The sequence below is a fragment of the Nerophis lumbriciformis genome, linkage group LG02 (assembly GCF_033978685.3).
Source record: "Nerophis lumbriciformis linkage group LG02, RoL_Nlum_v2.1, whole genome shotgun sequence".
Taxonomy (NCBI): domain Eukaryota; kingdom Metazoa; phylum Chordata; class Actinopteri; order Syngnathiformes; family Syngnathidae; genus Nerophis; species Nerophis lumbriciformis.
The window spans coordinates 71,495,001-71,515,056 of record NC_084549.2 but is presented as its reverse complement, the minus strand read 5'-3'; the positions used below and the strand labels follow the sequence as shown (position 1 = coordinate 71,515,056).

Sequence of the window (20,056 nt, the reverse complement as noted above, 5' to 3'; positions counted from 1 at the left end):
GCATCTTTACAACTTAATTGTTGTCATATTGCTACTTATTTCTGGTAAAAAAAATATATTTTTATTCTTTTCAGAGCCATCTTATAATACTTATTTATGCCAAAATATTGTATTTTGCAGTAAAAAAAATGAGTACGTGTCCTGAGTTGATTATAGTTGCAGTATCGATTAGACTTGACACTTCCCACTTGATTTCTCGCGTGTTTGTGTTGCATCCACGATGGAGAGACATGAATTGTGCTTTTGTTCCTCCTCCTCCCTCGCAGCCTTGATGGTGACGAAGTGTCGTGCGGCCCAGCTGACAATGGATGTTAGTGGGAGGGATTACCCAGCAAGTAGGGCAAGTGGCTGAGGGCTAAGGACTGCGATTCCACGCAGCCTCCGTCAGTCATCCGCTCGGTGCGCACACGGGAGGAAAAAAAAACCTGCGTGTCATCTCCACCCACCACACACACACACACACACACACACACACGACATGGTGAAGTGCGTGGGGCAGCGCGGCGAGGGACTGTCCGCGGCCGAGATGTCGGACTGCTCCGTGGGCGACGTGTGCCAGTGTCCCGCCATGGCGCGCATCGACACCTTCATGAAGAACGTGCAAGTTCTGCTGGACGCGGCGCGTTACATCGACAAGGTGGAGAAGAGCAGCGGAAGTAAGTGAAGACGTGCAGGGGTGCACGTCCCGCGTGGGGGGTTGCAGACAACAATAGAGGCGCACGACGCGAGGCCACGGAGAACATTTGCATGTCACCTGCAGAAATAGTCTCCGTGTTTACGCGCTAAATGCACCGCGAGTGCAACCCGGAAATGAGGCTAAATTTGGACATAAGCCTGCAAAAATGCATCGCTTGCTGCATTCGCTGCGATCTGACCCCATTTCCACGCCACGCCACTCCATGAATCACGCAGAATAGAGTTGGTTTTTTTTCCACCAGCGCGCAAATACACGCATTATTGAGTCAAATAGCACCCATTCCTGCAACTCTATTCTCTCAAAAATTCGTACATACAGTATTCAAACATTTAAACACCGCATTTTTCGACGACAAATTATTATTTTTGTATTTATATATATTTTTTAATATATATATAAATAAATATATAAAGACACCGACCAGCTGCGCTTCCTATATATGTGTTTTTCACATGGGTTCCACATGGAACAGATCGCGGCGTTTTCATTGGTCCACACGCATGTCACTAACGCTGATAGCCAATCATGCGCAGGTTCAACTGTGACGTCACCGTATTACCGGAAGAGAGCGAACTTGGGACTTATCGGCCCTTTAAACGGTACTGCGGAAATGGGAGGATAAAAATGTCCAAAACAGACCTTTTTGGGTACAGACTCATGTACTAGACTAATTTGTGTTGCTTTAAATACTCGTACAGACACACATTTCTGCAACTCTATTCTCTCGGAAATTCGTACATACAGTATTCAAGCATTTAAATACAGCATTTTTCGACGCCAAATGTATTTGTTTTCATTTATATTTAAAGATGAACAAAATAATATATATATATATATATATATAAATAAATAAATAAAGACCCTGACCAGCTGCGCGTCCTGTATGTGTTTTTCACGAGTTCCACTTGGAACGGATTGCGGCGTTTTCATTGGTCCGCACGCATGTCACTAACGCTGATAGCCAATCATGCGCAGGTTTAACTGTGACGTCACCGTATTACCGGAAGAGAGCGAATTGGGGGACTTGTCCCATCTTATAAGGGTACTGCCTACTGGCGCTGACGAGACGCGGGGCCGCCATCTTGGAGTGGTGATCCGCTCCACTCAGTGCAATTCATTTGGAAGGAGCAATGAACCGTCAGCGCATTTTACCTCACTGAATACATCTGATTTTCACGCGTTTTTTTGTCATACGTGTAGCTATGGTAAAGGACACATGATTTAGAATTCATAGTTTGCTTAACAGTAATAGAATATTCTTATATGCTATAAGTGACCAGACGTCCGAGATCCAAACTGGGAATATAATCCCAGAGAAGGGGGGAAAAAACGGTCAGCTATTTTTAAATTGAAGAAACAATATGATTAGGTTATATATACATGCGTATATCCTACATAAACAATGTATGTATTTTTAATACATTATATATCTATATATCTTATAGACTGTATCTCTGTTGAGAGTTGATTCTGTCTTGACACTTTGTATTGATATTTTGTATTACATTCTTCCCTTAAATGATCATGTTTGCACTGATTGTTTTATATGTATTTTTTATGTATGTCGCTTTGGATAAAAGCCTCTGCCAAATACTTCAACATAAACATATATAAACACATGAAAGTCTTTATATCAGCTAAAACCACCAATCTGTTTCACTGGATTCAGAATTAAACCAAATTCTGTTTTACCCAACAATGTCAGTATTTGAATATTGTTACTTGAAGACTTATTCCTGGTTACAATTATACTGTTAAGAAAGTATTGTCTTATACTTTGCCTAAAATGAGAATGCATCATAATCAGCGGTGGCTGGTGAATTTTGTTTTAGGTGGGGCTGAAAGTTTGTAAACCCAACCCCTGAAGGGGGGGTCATCCTCCCCCAGAAGATTTCTTTGTGATTTTCACATACAAATGAAACATTCTGGTGCATTCTGACAAAATAATAAAGACAAAATAGAACATTTCATAGGTTTGCAGAGAAATATATTCAATATGCACACTGAAGGCATGATGCCACCATAGGTTTGCAGAGAACTATATACAATATATAAATATTGTATATATATATATATATATTGAATATATACTTCTCATTTCTGTGGTAATATTCTTTTCACAAAATACAACCAATAATACGTTAATGTTAAATCTTACTTGTGAAAAGTAATCCCATTTCCTATTTTCAACAGTCCGCTCATTTGAGCAGGAAAACACTGAACACCATCTTTGTTTTCTACCTGTCAACTGTCAGTTTAGCATCTTTGTTTTCTACCTGGCAACTGTCAGTTTAGCATCTTTGTTTTCTACCTGTCAACGGTCAGTTTAGCATCTTTGTTTTCTACCTGTCAACTGTCAGTTTAGCATCTTTGTTTTCTACCTGTCAACTGGCAGTTTAGCATCTTTGTTTTCTACCTGTCAACTGTCAGTTTAGCATCTTTGTTTTCTACCTGTCAACCGTCAGTTTAGCATCTTTGTTTTCTACCTGTCAACTGTCAGTTTAGCATATTTGCTTTCTACCTGTCAACTGTCAGTTTAGCATCTTTGTTTTCTCCCTGTCAACTGTCAGTTTAGCATCTTTGCTTTCTACCTGTCAACTGTCAGTTTAGCATCTTTGTTTTCTACCTGTCAACTGTCAGTTTAGCATCTTTGTTTTCTACCTGTCAACTGTCAGTTTAGCATCTTTGTTTTCTACCTGTCAACTGTCAGTTTAGCATCTTTGTTTTCTACCTGTCAACTGTCAGTTTAGCATCTTTGTTTTCTAACTGTCAACGGTCAGTTTAGCATCTTTGTTTTCTACCTGTCAACGGTCAGTTTAGCATCTTTGTTTTCTACCTGTCAACGGTCAGTTTAGCATCTTTGTTTTCTACCTGTCAACGGTCAGTTTAGCATCTTTGTTTTCTACCTGTCAACGGTCAGTTTAGCATCTTTGTTTTCTACCTGTCAACGGTCAGTTTAGCATCTTTGTTTTCTACCTGTCAACTGTCAGTTTAGCATCTTTGTTTTCTACCTGTCAACGGTCAGTTTAGCATCTTTGTTTTCTACCTGTCAACGGTCAGTTTAGCATCTTTGCTTTCTACCTGTCAACTGTCAGTTTAGCATCTTTGTTTTCTACCAGTCAACTGTCAGTTTAGCATCTTTGTTTTCTACCAGTCAACTGTCAGTTTAGCATCTTTGTTTTCTACCTGTCAACTGTCGGTTTAGCATCTTTGTTTTCTACCTGTCAACTGTCAGTTTAGCATCTTTGTTTTCTACCTGTCAACTGTCAGTTTAGCATCTTTGTTTTCTACCTGTCAACGGTCAGTTTAGCATCTTTGTTTTCTACCTGTCAACTGTCAGTTTAGCATCTTTGCTTTCTACCTGTCAACTGTCAGTTTAGCATCTTTGTTTTCTACCTGTCAACGGTCAGTTTAGCATCTTTGTTTTCTACCTGTCAACTGTCAGTTTAGCATCTTTGCTTTCTACCTGTCAACTGTCAGTTTAGCATCTTTGTTTTCTACCTACCTACCTACCAGGGGGAGGGAGGTTTTTTTGGGTTGGTGCACTAATTGTAAGTCTATCCTGTTTTTTATGCTTTAATAAAAAAAATTAAAAAAAATTGTTTTTATATATTTTATTTTTTTATTTCTTGTACGGCCCGGTGGTTGGGGACCACTGCTGAAGAGGACAAAATAAGAGTAATAGTGAAGGTAAATGTGGCCCCCAAAATAATGTAATTGAATATCTGTGCTGTAGTGTTTACAAGGGACATGAAATACTCTTAATAACTAGGTCACAGCACAATGCTAACCAGATTGAATGACGACAGCAGGTGTTACACATAACTCTTGTTTCAATGATGATGGGTCTTGTAATATTTCTTGTTTATCCCGCAGAATGTGAGCATGGCTACGCTTCCGCCTACCCCGCCAGCCAAATGGAGCACCCGCCCAAACAGCGTAAATTCAAGAATAGGAAACTGGACAACATTCACAATAGGTGAGTTGAACAGCCAGCATGACTTATTTTCAATAGAGATTTTGTACACTGACTTGGCATTTATAGTGTTGCAGCATGTGTGGGTTTTGTCGGCATATTTAAAAAATGTGATGTGTACGTTTGCACTCCCGACAGGTCAGCCCACAATGAACTGGAAAAGAATAGGTGAGTTACACACGCTTAAACACGCTCACATATTTTGTTTGATATTGTACACACTAGGGGTGTAACGGTACGTGTATTTGTATTGAACCGTTTTCGGTACGGGGGTTCCGGTTCGGTTCGGAGGTGTACCGAACGAGTTTCCACACGGACATATTAAGTAGCGTTGTGTAAACAATGCACACTGAGGCATTGTTTACTCAAAATGCCGGACATTTAGCCCGTTAGCTGCTAGCATGCTAGCAGCTAACGGGCTAGGATAGACTGACCATACGTCCGGAGCTTCTTAAATGCCTCAAATGTCCGGCATTTTGAGTTAAGGTTGCGTGTATTTTCAATGTACGTTCAGGGTTAAGAAGGGGTTAAAAACAAAACAAACAGCAGCGTTGGTGAGGGAGGGGCAGAGACAGAGAGAGAGAGAGAGTTGTGATAAATGCGCATGCGTCGCCAGGCTCTGCTTTTTATCCATGCATTTATCACATTTTTATTATCTATAGCAGGGGTGTCAAAAGTGTGCCCCGGAGGCCATTTGCGGCCCACAGCTAATGTTTTAAAGGCCCACGGCACATTCTTAAAATACTATTAAAATAAACAAAAACAAAAGTGAAATAAAAAAGCTTAAAGGTTCAATGGATGGTTTCCTGCTGGCCCCACTATGGACTGGACTCTCACACTATTATGTTAGATCCACTATGGACTGGACTCTCTCACTATTATGTTAGATCCACTATGGACTGGACTCTTACTATTATGTTGGATCCACTATGGACTGGACTCTCTCACTATTATGTTAGATCCACTATGGACTGGACTCTCTCACTATTATGTTAGATCCACTATGGACTGGACTCTTACTATTATGTTGGATCCACTATGGACTGGACTCTCACACTATTATGTTAGATCCACTATGGACTGGACTCTTACTATTATGTTGGATCCACTATGGACTGGACTCTCACACTATTATGTTTGATCCACTATGGACTGGACTCTCTCACTATTATGTTAGATCCACTATGGACTGGACTCTTACTATTATGTTGGATCCACTATGGACTGGACTCTCACACTATTATGTTAGATCCACTATGGACTGGACTCTCTCACTATTATGTTAGATCCACTATGGACTGGACTCTCTCACTATTATGTTAGATCCACTATGGACTGGACTCTTACTATTATGTTGGATCCACTATGGACTGGACTCTCACAATATTATGTCAGACCCACTCGACATCCATTGCATTCGGTCTCCCCTAGAGGGGGGGTGGGGGGGTTACCCACATATGCGGTCCTCTCCAAGGTTTCTCATAGTCATTCACATCGACGTCCCACTAGGGTGTTTTTCCTTGCCCTTATGTGGGTTCTGTACCGAGGATGTCGTTGTGGCTTGTGCAGCCCTTTGAGACACTTGTGATTTAAGGCTATATAAACATTGATTGATTGATTGATTGAAATGTAATTTAGAAAAAGTTGACTAATAAAACAAAGCGTTTTTTTTTTTCTTTCAAACTGTCATTGCTCAAAACATAATATTGAATCAAAATCAATGTTATTATGAATTATTGACCTATCCAAGGTTCACATTACTTCACATCAAATATTACACTGAGAAAAATATTTTTGGTGGAAGATTTTGCAAATTTGGTAAATAAATAACCCATAAATGTATATTTTGTTGTTTTCTTACTGTACCGAAAATGAACTGAACCGTGACCTCTAAACCGAGGTACGTACCGAACCAACATTTTTATGTACTATTATTATTATACCAGTACTAGTATAGTGTCGCGGTACTAATGAATCAAAAACGGTACTATACTCTATTTGAAAAGTATCGGTTCGACATATTTTTTTTACAGGCATGACGGCACATTGCTGGTTTTACGAGCAGAGGAGCATGTTGGGCAGCGCGCACACACAGAGTACTTACAAGCAGACGCAGTGTGTAGACAGAAAAGGGAGAACGGACGCATTTTGGTGTAAAAAGTAAAGATAAAGGTGAAGTTATAACACTGAAACGCCCTCGGGAAGAGGTGCTTTAAGACATGGCGAGCTAGCTAGCAGCTAATGACTGTTTTAGTTACTTCTAAATCACTAATCCTGGTCCTCCATGGCGACAAATAAAGTGAGTTTTTCCACAAGTACCATTATCACTGGAGGATGAGGAATAGCACCGTAGGAGGATACAATAGCTCACCGGCGTTACAATGTAAACAAATGCCATGGGTGTAATGATACCAAGTACAAAATCGTGTCATGATTACATCGATATTTTTTATCAACACAAAATCTTTTTTCCTTTAAAAAAAAAAAGTCATATTATGTTTATAAACTTAGGAAATACGTCCTTTGATCCTGTATAAAGACAATATAACATACATCCATAAACATGGATGCATATGCAAAAGTGCAATATATTTATCTGTACAGTAAATCTATTTATTTATATCTGCACCTTATTGCTCTTTTATCCTGCACTACAACCAGCTTATGCAACAAAATGTCGTCCTTATCTGTACTGTAAAGTTTCAATTTGAATGACAATAAAAAGGAAGTCTCGGTCTAAAGTCTCTCTGCAACTACTTGGTATCGTATCGATACCTAAATGTGTGGTATCATCCAAAACTAATGTCAAATATCAAAGAAGAGAAGAATAAGTGATTATTACATTTTAACAGAAGTGTAGATAGAACATGTTAAAAGAGAAAATAAGCAGATATTAACAGTAAATGAACAAGTGGATTAATAATCAATTTTTACAGTTTGTCCCTCATAATGTTGATAAATGACACAATATCAATCAATCAATCAATGTTTATTTATATAACCCTAAATCACGAGTGTCTCAAAGGGCTGCACAAGCCACAACGACATTCTTGGCTCAGATCCCACATCAGGGCAAGGAAAAACTCAACCCAGTGGGATGACAATGAGAAACCTTGGAGAGTCCAGTCCATAGTGGATCTAACATAATAGTGAGAGTCCAGTCCATAGTGGATCTAACATAATATTGTGAGAGTCCTGTCCATAGTGGATCTAACATAATAGTGAGAGTCCAGTCCATAGTGGATCTAACATAATAGTGAGAGTCCAGTCCATAGTGGATCTAACATAATAGTGTGTGAGTCCAGTCCATAGTGGATCTAACATAATAGTGCGTGAGTCCAGTCCATAGTGGATCTAACATAATAGTGAGAGTCCAGTCCATAGTGGATCTAACATAATAGTGTGAGAGTCCAGTCCATAGTGGATCTAACATAATAGTGTGAAAGTCCAGTCCATAGTGGATCTAACATAATAGTGAGAGTCCAATCCATAGTGCATCTAACATAATAGTGAGAGTCCAGTCCATAGTGGATCTAACATAATAGTAAGAGTCCAGTCCATAGTGGATCTAACATAATAGTGTGAGAGTCCAGTCCATAGTGGATCTAACACAATAGTGTGAGAGTCCAGTCCATAGTGGATCTAACATAATAGTGAGTGTCCAGTCCATAGTGGATCTAACATAATAGTGTTAGAGTCCAGTCCATAGTGGATCTAACATAATAGTGAGAGTCCAGTCCATAGTGGATCTAACATAATAGTGTGAGAGTTCAGTCCATAGTGGATCTAACATAATAGTGAGAGTCCAGTCCATAGTGGATCTAACATAATATTGTGAGAGTCCAGTCCATAGTGGATCTAACATAATAGTGTGAGAGTTCAGTCCATAGTGGATCTAACATAATAGTGAGAGTCCAGTCCATAGTGGATCTAACATAATAGTGAGAGTCCAGTCCATAGTGGATCTAACATAATAGTGAGAGTCCAGTCCATAGTGGATCTAACATAATAGCGAGAGTCCAGTTCATAGTGGATCTAACATAATAGTGAGAGTCCAGTCCATAGTGGATCTAACATAATAGTGAGAGTCCAGTCCATAGTGGATCTAACATAATAGTGAGAGTCCAGTCCATAGTGGATCTAACATAATAGTGAGAGTCCAGTCTATAGTGGATCTAACATAATAGTGAGAGTCCAGTCTATAGTGGATCTAACATAATAGTGAGAATCCAGTCCATAGTGGATCTAACATAATAGTGTGAGAGTCCAGTCCATAGTGGATCTAACATAATAGTGTGAGAGTCCAGTCCATAGTGGATCTAACATAATAGTGAGAGTCCAGTCCATAGTGGATCTAACATAATAGTGTGAGAGTCCAGTCCATAGTGGATCTAATATTGTGAGAGTCCCGTCCATAGTGGATCTAACATAATAGTGAGAGTCCAGTCCATAGTGGATCTAACATAATAGTGAGAGTCCAGTCCATAGTGGATCTAACATAATAGTGAGAGTCCAGTCCATAGTGGATCTAACATAATAGTGTGAGAGTCCAGTCCATAGTGGATCTAACATAATAGTGTGAGAGTCTAGTCCATAGTGGATCTAACATAATAGTGAGAGTCCAGTCTATAGTGGATCTAACATAATAGTGTGAGAGTCCAGTCCATAGTGGATCTAACATAATAGTGACAGTCCATATGTCAGCAGACTAATTAGGAGTCTTTGTTTGTTTACTTACTACTAAAAGACAAGTTGTCTAGTATGTTCACTATTTTATTTAAGGACTAAATTACAATAATAAACATATGTTTCATGTACCCTAAGATTTTTTTGTTAAAATAGCCAATAATGACATTTTTTTGTGGTCCCCTTTATTTAGAAAAGTATCGAAAAGCATCGGAATACATCTTGGTACGGAGACAACCCGAGCACACACACTCATTTTAGTATTTACCGTGGTGTCCAGGACGGGACAAAACCATTATTTTCACACTCCTTTACAGAATTAAGTGGACAAATACTAACAATTAATGACTGCTTCATTCTAATCCCCAACACAACATGTTATCCTTACTGACAGTTTGTAGTCACCTTTGTCGGGGGGTGTAGCCCTTAGCGACGTGTGTGTGTGGCGACACAGTCCTCGGAGGACTCGCAGACATCTCCCCAGTCAGCAAATGTGAAGCATCTGTTCCCAGACAACAGGACTGCTGCTGCTGAAGGATGAGGCGGACATTGCTGGGAGCAGATGACAAGTGTCAGGATGCATGAAGGCCAACATGTCATGTTTGACAAACACAGCAAATGTGTTGCTCTGAGAGTCGCCCAAAGGTGAACATTTGAGATGAAACGCTGGTTAATAGATGACATCATAGCTTGACCTATATACAGCGTCGTCACAATACGTTGTTTTTTGCAGCAGTTAAGTGCGATACCGCAGATTTTCGTTCCGATCTGATAGCGAGTACAATTCAGGCCTGTATTGGCGATACCGTCCCGTACTGATACTTTGTGCAAATGTTAGGGCTGCGAATCTATGGGCATTACACAACATGATTCAATTCAGAATCAATCCATAAGATAGACAGACAGCTCTGATCAATTTTTATATTGCTTCAAAGAAAACTGTTTTTTAAATAAAATCCTACCCAAACTATTATGTTAGATCCACTATGGACTGGACTCTCACACTATTATGTTAGGTCCACTATGGACTGGACTCTCACTATTATGTTAGATCCACTATGGACTGGACTCTCACTATTATGTTAGATCCACTATGGACTGGACTCTCACACTATTATGTTAGATCCACTATGGACTGGACTCTCACTATTATGTTAGATCCACTATGGACTGGACTCTCTCACTATTATGTTAGATCCACTATGGACTGGACTCTCTCACTATTATGTTAGATCCACTATGGACTGGACTCTCACTATTATGTTAGATCCACTATGGACTGGACTCTCACTATTATGTTAGATCCACTATGGACTGGACTCTCGCTATTATGTTAGATCCACTATGGACTGGACTCTCACACTATTATGTTAGATCCACTATGGACTGGACTCTCACTATTATGTTAGATCCACTATGGACTGGACTCTCACACTATTATGTTAGATCCACTATGGACTGGACTCTCACTATTATGTTAGATCCACTATGGACTGGACTCTCGCTATTATGTTAGATCCACTATGGACTGGACTCTCACACTATTATGTTAGATCCACTATGGACTGGACTCTCACACTATTATGTTAGATCCACTATGGACTGGACTCTCACACTATTATGTTAGATCCACTATGGACTGGACTCTCACACTATTATGTTAGATCCACTATGGACTGGACTCTCACACTATTATGTTAGATCCACTATGGACTGGACTCTCGCTATTATGTTAGATCCACTATGGACTGGACTCTTACACTATTATGTTAGATCCACTATGGACTGGACTCTCACTATTATGTTAGATCCACTATGGACTGGACTCTCAAACTATCATGTTAGATCCACTATGGACTGGACTGTCACACTATTATGTTAGATCCACTATGGACTGGACTCTCGCACTATTATGTTAGATCCACTATGGACTGGACTCTCACACTATTATGTTAGATCCACTATGGACTGGACTCTCACACTATTATATTAGATCCACTATGGACTGGACTCTCATACTATTATGTTAGATCCACTATGGACTGGACTTTCACAATATTATGTTAGATCCACTATGGACTGGACTCTCACACTATTAGGTTAGGTTAGATCCACTATGGACTGGACTCTCACACTATTATGTTAGATCCACTATGGACTGGACTCTCACACTATTATGTTAGATCCACTATGGACTGGACTGTCACACTATTATGTTAGATCCACTATGGACTGGACTCTCGCACTATTATGTTAGATCCACTATGGACTGGACTCTCACACTATTATGTTAGATCCACTATGGACTGGACTCTCACACAATTATGTTAGATCCACTATGGACTGGACTCTCACACTATTATGTTAGATCCACTATGGACTGGACTCTCACACTATTATGTTAGATCCACTATGGACTGGACTCTCACACTATTATGTTAGATCCACTATGGACTGGACTCTCACTATTATGTTAGATCCACTATGGACTGGACTCTCACTATTATGTTAGATCCACTATGGACTGGACTCTCACTATTATGTTAGATCCAGGTGGTGGTCGGAGGGGCCGTTGGCGCAAATTGCAGCCACGCTTCCGTCAGTCTACCCCAGGGCAGCTGTGGCTATGAAAGTAGCTTACCACCACCAGGTGTGAATGAATAATGAGTTCTACATGTAAAGCGACTTTGGGTACTTAGAAAAGCGCTATATAAATCCCAGGTATTATTATTATTATTATTATCCACTATGGACTGGACTCTCACTATTATGTTAGATCCACTATGGACTGGACTCTCACTATTATGTTAGATCCACTATGGACTATACTCTCACTATTATGTTAGATTCACTATGGACTGGACTCTCACTATTATGTTAGATTCACTATGGACTGGACTCTCACTATTATGTTAGATCCACTATGGACTGGACTCTCACTATTATGTTAGATCCACTATGGACTGGACTCTCACACTATTATGTTAGATCCACTATGGACTGGACTCTCACTATTATGTTAGATCCACTATGGACTGGACTCTCACAATATTATGTTAGATCCACTATGGACTGGACTCTCACAATATTATGTTAGATCCACTATGGATCGGCCCCTTAGTTCTAGTGAAAGGAACTTTGAATCCTCCAGGATACCAAAACATTTTGGACAATTCCATGCTCCCAACCTTGTGGGAACAGTTTGGAGCGGGCCCCTTCCTCTTCCAACATGACTGTGCACCAGTGCACAAAAGCAAGGTCCATAAAGACATGGATGACAGAGTCTGGTGTGGATGAACTTGACTGGCCTGCACAGAGTCCTGACCTGAACCCGATAGAACACCTTTGGGATGAATTAGAACGGAGACTGAGAGCCAGGCCTTCTCCACCAACATCAGTGTGTGACCTCTTCAACCTCTTTGAATGCTCCAGGATACCAAAACATTTTTGGACAAATCCATGGGATGCCACTTCAAGTTCATATTTGAGTAAAGGCAGGTGGCCGAATACTTTTGGCAATTGAATTATTTAGGAAACTTTACCTGAATAAACATGTTTTTTTTGTCTATGTGAGACTGTCTTATACCAGTACATTTCATTTAGACCAGATCCCAGTGATTGAGTTACTTTACACGGTGTTCCTGGTAATGACATACTGTACATCACATCACTAGTAAGAGGTGTGGCTTTGCACTGTTTACCTGATTTGATCCTGACCGACTTCATGCTTGTGTGTCTCCTCCGCAGAAGAGCACATCTCCGCCATTGTTTGGAGAGGTTGAAGTCGCTCATCCCTCTGGGACCAGAATGCACTCGGCACACCACACTGGGACTCCTCAACAAGGCCAAAGCACACATCAAGGTGTGGTAGTCAAAAAAACAATATATTGTTAACACCTTTTGTGCGGCACCGGCACAACGCAGAAGGTTAATGTGTGGGAACGATTAAGTATTGTCACAAACTAGGGCCCTCAAAATGAACACGTTAATGTGTCGTCATTACTGACTCAAAATTCTTAAAAAGTCTCTGACAACACATTTTTGGCAGGTATATAAGCCGCACCCACTAAATTTAGAAGAAAAACATATTTTTCCATATATTAGCCGCACGGAACGATATTCCGCAGATACATAGGTTGTAAAATTAGTTATTTACACGGTGACGTTTTGGTGAATTTTACAAAACTGAAACAATACAAAAAGAATGCTATGATTGACAGCACTACTTTATGAAGACATTGTGCAAGTGTACCTAATATTCCGGCTCGTGCGTGTATGATTTATTTAAGAGTAGGGGGACATTTTTCTGTATCTAACCTGTATTTTTCAAAGGGTTCGATTTGATGTACAACGCACAGACATTAACAATGAGTTTCTAACGGATGGTTCCCATGACCCTCCGCTGTGTCTGTTGTCATGGCAACATCCCAGGAAGTGCATCATCAGGATGTTGCAGAGGCTTTTTCTTTTGCCTGTGGCTAATTGTAAGACCTCTTTGTGGCCTTTTACATCTACCAACACATCATGGCTGTGTGTGTGTGTACCTTGTTGAGTGGGTCAGTGTGCACTAGTGTGTGTGTGTGTGTGTGTGTGTTTGTGCACCTTGTTGAGTGGGTCAGTGTGCACTAGTGTGTGTGAGTGTACATTGTTGAGTGGGTCAGTGTGCACTAGTGAGTGTGTGTGAGTCAGCGTGTGTGTGTCTGCACCTTGTTGAGTGGGTCAGTGTGCACCAGTGTGTGTGTGTCTGTGTGTGCACCATGTTGAGTGGGTCAGTGTGCACTAGTGTGTGTGAGTGTACATTGTTGAGTGGGTCAGTGTGCACTAGTGAGTGTGTGTGGGTCAGCGTGTGCGTGTCTGCACCTTGTTGAGTGGGTCAGTGTGCACCAGTGTGTGTGTGTCTGTGTGTGCACCATGTTGAGTGGGTCAGTGTGCACTAGTGTGTGTGTGTGTGTGTGTGTGTGTGTGTGTGTGCACCTTGTTGAGTGGGGCAGCGTGTGCGTGCACCTTGTTGAGTGGGTCAGGGTGCACCAGTGTGTGTGTGTGTGTGTGTGTGTGTGTGTGTGTGACTGTGTGCACCATGTTGAGTGGGTCAGTGTGCACTAGTGTGTGTGTGTGCACACCTTGTTGAGTGGGGCACCGTGTGCGTGCACCTTGTTGAGTGGGTCAGTGTGCACCAGTGTGTGTGTGTGTGTGTGTGTGTGTGTGACTGTGTACACCATGTTGAGTGGGTCAGTGTGCACTAGTGTGTGTGTGTGTGCACACCTTGTTGAGTGGGGCACCGTGTGCGTGCACCTTGTTGAGTGGGTCAGTGTGCACCAGTGTGTGTGTGTGTCTGTGTGTGCACCATGTTGAGTGGGTCAGTGTGCACTAGTGTGTGTGTGTGTGTGTGTGTGTGTGTGTGTGTGCACACCTTGTTGAGTGGGGCACCGTGTGCGTGCACCTTGTTGAGTGGGTCAGTGTGCACCAGTGTGTGTGTGTGTCTGTGTGTGCACCATGTTGAGTGGGTCAGTGTGCACTAGTGTGTGTGTGTGTGTGTGTGCACACCTTGTTGAGTGGGGCAGCGTGTGCGTGCACCTTGTTGAGTGGGTCGGTGTGCACCAGTGTGTGCGTGTGTGGATCAGCGTGTGCGTGTGTGCATCATGTTGAGTGGGTCAGTGTGCACTAGTGTGTGTGTGTGTGTGCACACCTTGTTGAGTGGGGCAGCGTGTGCGTGCACCTTGTTGAGTGGGTCAGTGTGCACTAGTGTGTGCGTGGGTCAGCGTGTGCGTGTCTGTGTGTGCATCATGTTGAGTGGGTCAGTGTGCATCTTGTTGAGTGGGTCAGCGTGCACCAGTGTGTGTATGTGTGGGTCAGCGTGTGCGTGTCTGTGTGTGCACTTTGTTGAGTGGGTCAGTGTGCACTTGTGTGTGTGTGTGTGTGTGTGTGTGTGGACCTTGTTGAGTGGGTCAGTGTGCACTAGTGTGTGTGCGTGTGTGCACCTTGTTGAGTGTGTCAGTGTGCACTGGTGTGTGTGTGTGTGTGTTTGTGCACACCTTGTTGAGTGGGTCAGCGTGTACCTTGTTGAGTGGGTTTGTGTGCACTAGTGTGTGTGTGTGTGTGTGTGTGCACCTTGTTGAGTGGGTCAGTGTGCACTAGTGTGTGTGTGTGTGTGTGCGCACACCTTGTTGAGTGGGTCAGTGTGTGCACCAGTGTGTGTGTGTGTGTGTGTGTGCACACCTTGTTGAGTGGGTCAGCGTGTGTGTGCACCTTGTTGAGTGGGTCAGTGTGCACTAGTGTGTGTGTGTGTGTGTGTGTGGACCTTGTTGAGTGGGTCAGTGTGCACTAGTGTGTGTGTGTGCACACCTTGTTGGGTGGGTCAGTGTGCACTAGTGTGTGTGTGTGTGCACACCTTGTTGGGTGGGTCAGTGTGCACTAGTGTGTGTGTGTGGACCTTGTTGAGTGGGTCAGTGTGCACTAGTGTGTGTGTGTGTGTGTGTGTGTGTGCACCTTGTTGAGTGTGTCAGTGTGCACTAGTGTGTGTGTGTGTGTGTTTGTGCACACCTTGTTGAGTGGGTCAGCGTGTGCGTGTACGTTGTTGAGTGGGTTTGTGTGCACTAGTGTGTGTGTGTGTGTGCACCTTGTTGAGTGGGTCAGTGTGCACTAGTGTGTGTGTGTGTGTGTGTGTGTGTGTGTGTGCACACCTTGTTGAGTGGGTCAGCGTGTGCACCAGTGTGTGTGTATGTATGTGTGTGCACACCTTGTTGAGTGGGTCAGCGTGTGTGTGCACCTTGTTGAGTGGGTCAGTGTGCACTAGTGTGTGTGTGTGTGTGTGTGTGTGTGTGTGTATCGTTTTGAGAGGGTCAGTGTGCACTAGTGTGTGTGCACCTTGTTGAGTGGGTCAGTGTGCACCAGTGTGAGTGTGTGTGTGTGTGTGTGTGTGTGTGTGTGTGTGTGTGTGTGTGTGTGTGTGTGTGTGTGTGTGTGTGTGTGTGCGTGTGTGGTGCCTCTTCCTGTCCACTGGTGACTTGATGCTGCTGTGAAGTGCAGGACACTTGGTTCCAGGGCTGGTTAGAGCAGGTGCAGCCAGCCAGCAGGAAAAGAAAAACACACACTCTGTATTTAGCTGCAGGAAACAAGGCGTGAACATTCAGATCATATTCAAACGATAACCTTAACTTTAGAGCATGCTTTTTGTTTCTCCCCTTCCTCTGCAGAAACTTGAAGAGGCGGACCGAAGGAGCCAACACCAGCTGGACACGTTGGAGAGGGAGCAGAGGTACCTGCAGAGACAGCTGGCCCAGCTGCAGACACTCGGGGACAGGGACCGGGTCCGCATGGATAGTCTGGGCTCTCCCATGGACTCTGACGAGCGCTCAGAGTCTGAAAGAGGTAGAGACTTTGCACACTCACTCACGGGACACAGGCTGACTTTTTTTGTTGTCCTTTCTGTACAATTTTGCTGTAGTTCTGGCCATATTTTATGATTATTTTGCTCCACGGTCACTTTTAGAACCCACTTTTAGAGTCTGTCCACGAAACGATGCCCAACCCTCTCCAAAAGAACTATACTATTGATCATGATACACGCAGCACGTCGTGTGTTAGTACAACTACAGTACATACACTGTCTGGCGAGCTGTGTACAAACAAAACATGAAATTAAAGCTGCAAGCAGCGATGGACGGGACCGACTTTGACGGCACATAAAATCTAAACCGGAGCAGTAATTAAAACTCTTTCGTCAACTTTTAATCAGAAGGGTTCAATCTCTCTCCTGTGCTAGTTTGAAGCCGACACGACAAACGCGCTCAGAGGAGATAATTTTTTTAAAAAGGTGACCGGTTTTTACAAAACTTTTGTTTTGAAGGGGGAATTGCAAACTTCCTGTTGATTTTTGCTGGGGGTTGTCAATATATGAAATGTAGGTCTAAGTGAGACCTACATAGAGGTTTTTGTTTCATGTCTCTAAGCCATTCCTACTGGAAGTTACAGACAGTTTTGTCTGTGTTTTCTTCCTAGGAGCAGTTTTGTCTGTGTTTTCTTCCTAGGGGGCGCTAGAGCGCAATTTTGAGTTTTGGGGTTTTTTTTTTTTTTTTATTAGATCGCAATTTTTGCCAGGCCTGATGTGTGTGTTCAGTTTGGTGAGTTTTGAAGCATGTTAAGGGGGTCAAATTATAGCTCAAAGAGGCAAAAGTGACTGTTTTTACAAAACTTTTGTTTTGAAGGGGGAATTGCAAACTTCCTGTTGATTTTTGCTGGGGGTTGTCAATATATGAAATGTAGGTCTAAGTGAGACCTACATAGAGGTTTTTGTTTCATGTCTCTAAGACATTCCTACTGGAAGTTACAGACAGTTTTGTCTGTGTTTTCTTCCTAGGAGCAGTTTTGTCTGTGTTTTCTTCCTAGGGGGCGCTAGAGCGCAATTTTGAGTTTTGGGTTTTTTTTTTTGTTTTTTTTATTAGATCGCAATTTTTGCCAGTCCTGATGTGTGTGTTCAGTTTGGTGAGTTTTGAAGCATGTTAAGGGGGTCAAATTATAGCTCAAAGAGGCAAAAGTGACTGTTTTTACAAAACTTTTGTTTTGAAGGGGGAATTGCAAACTTCCTGTTGATTTTTGCTGAAGGATGTTAGTGTATGAAATCTACCGGTAGGTCTAAATAGAGGTTTTTGTTTCATGTCTCTTTGACATTCCTAGTGGGAGTTACAGGCAGTTTTGTCTGTGTTTTCTTCATAGGGGGCGCTAGAGCGCAATTTTGAGTTTTGGGGCTAGGTTTTTTGATTAGATCGCAAATGTTGCCAGTCCTGATGTGTGTGTCAAATATGGTGAGTTTTGAAGCATGTTAAGGGGGTCAAATTACAGCTCAAAGAGGCGGCGGAATAATAATAATAATAATAAAACCTTACAATCCGTATTTTCCGCACCATAAGGCGCCCTGGGTTAAAAGCCGCGCCTTCAATGAACGGCATATTTCAAAACTTTGTCCACCTATAAGCTGCCCGGTGTTGTAAGCCGCATCTAACTGCGCTAAAGGAATGTCAAAAAAACAGTCAGATAGGTCAGTCAAACTTTAATAATATATTAAAAACCAGCGTTCTAACAACTCTGTTCACTCCCAAAATGTACGCAAATGTGCAATCACAAACATACGTATATCAACATGGACAGAGCTGCGTAAAAAAAGCCACCCGGCCTCTTCGCGTAAACTTAAACTTACCTTAACCACTCGCTCATCTTTTCTTCATCCATCCCTTCGAGTTAGCTTTTATGATGACGCCGGCTGGAAAGGTCTCTTTTGGCAAGGTCTTCCTTTTGAATATCACCATGGGTGGAAGTTTCTGGCCATTAGCATGGCAAGCTAGAACCACAGTGAAGGATGACTTCTCATTCCCTGTGGTGCGAATATTCACCGTACGTGCTCCCGTTGTATCCACAGTGCGGTTCACAGGAATATCAGTTGCTGTGAAATAGTAATCCGTGTGCGGATGGAGAGATTGCGTCTTTTCATGAACCGGATCCCTGACGCTTAGTAGGAGCCATTTTGTGGTCTTTACAGATGTAAACACACAAAGGAAATGAAACGTACGGTATATCCGCGCGCTTTTTCTTCTTCTACGCGGGCGGGTGGTTGCTTACAGTAGAAGAAGAAGCGCTTCCTGTTCTATGGGGGCGGGTGCTTACCTTGGCGGTTGCTTGCGTAGAAGAAGAAGCGCTTCCTGTTCTACCGGGAAAAAAGATGGCGGCTGTTTACCGAAGTTGCGAGATCGAAACTTTATGAAAATGAATCGTAATATTAATCCATATATAAAGCGCACCGGGTTAAAAGCCGCACTGTCAGCTTTTGAGTAAATTTGTGGTTTTTAGGTGCGGCTAATAGTGCGGAAAATACGGTACAATAGGGTCCTCTGTCCCAATGGGACATTCGGTCCCTAATAATACTTTACAGAGGTGATTGTTCATGTTTTCCACTCAGTACAGATTGGTGTTTTATCACGGCAGAGCAGCAGAAAACTGTCAATTCCAATTTTTTTTGTCGCGATTTTTGCAGAATGTGCCTTCAAAACATGCGCTGTCGTTGCAGAGGACATCGAAGTGGACGTGGAGTGCACAGAGTTCTCCCATGGAGAAATGGACAGTGTGAGCAGCGGCGCCACCAGCGACCTGGACGACCAGAGCAGCCGGCAGAGCTCAGCCAGCGACGAAGGCTACTCCACCTGCAGCTTGCTCAAAGTGGCCTTCTCCGCTTGAGGTCGTGCTTTTTTTATGGCTTTAACAATCACCAGCCTACACACACACACACACACACACACACACACACACACTCCAACCTAAACTGTCCACCTAAAAGTACCAGCCTTAAGCTCAACTCTCAACCTGAATGTCTGTTGCCGGAATCAAACACACCTTCACTGGATAGGAACCCAAAAATCCGGGGGCTAAAACTCCAAATCAATCAAGTTGATCCCTCGACAAACCAGCAAAAAAGAAAAACACTCAAAATACCAGCTTGAAGCTCCAAAACGTTGCCCTTTACCTTCCGAGGGCGACGACGTCTGCATTCCAAAATGCTTCTTACTAGCAGGAGCCACAAGCATCAAACCCTACGTGGCATCTCTTAGTTGTTCTAATTTATTTTGCATACGATGATAGTATTTATTTTTGTCGGATATATTTAACTGCGCCCCCTTTTAAAACGCATCCCCCCCTCCCCTCCCCCCTGG

General features: G+C 42.5%; 1 pseudogene; it reads left to right on the top strand.

Moving 5' to 3' along the window:
* Positions 1–293: 293 nt before the first annotated feature.
* The window catches only part of LOC133611386 (max-interacting protein 1-like), a 20,288-nt pseudogene continuing 525 nt past the window's right edge, over positions 294–20,056 (top strand).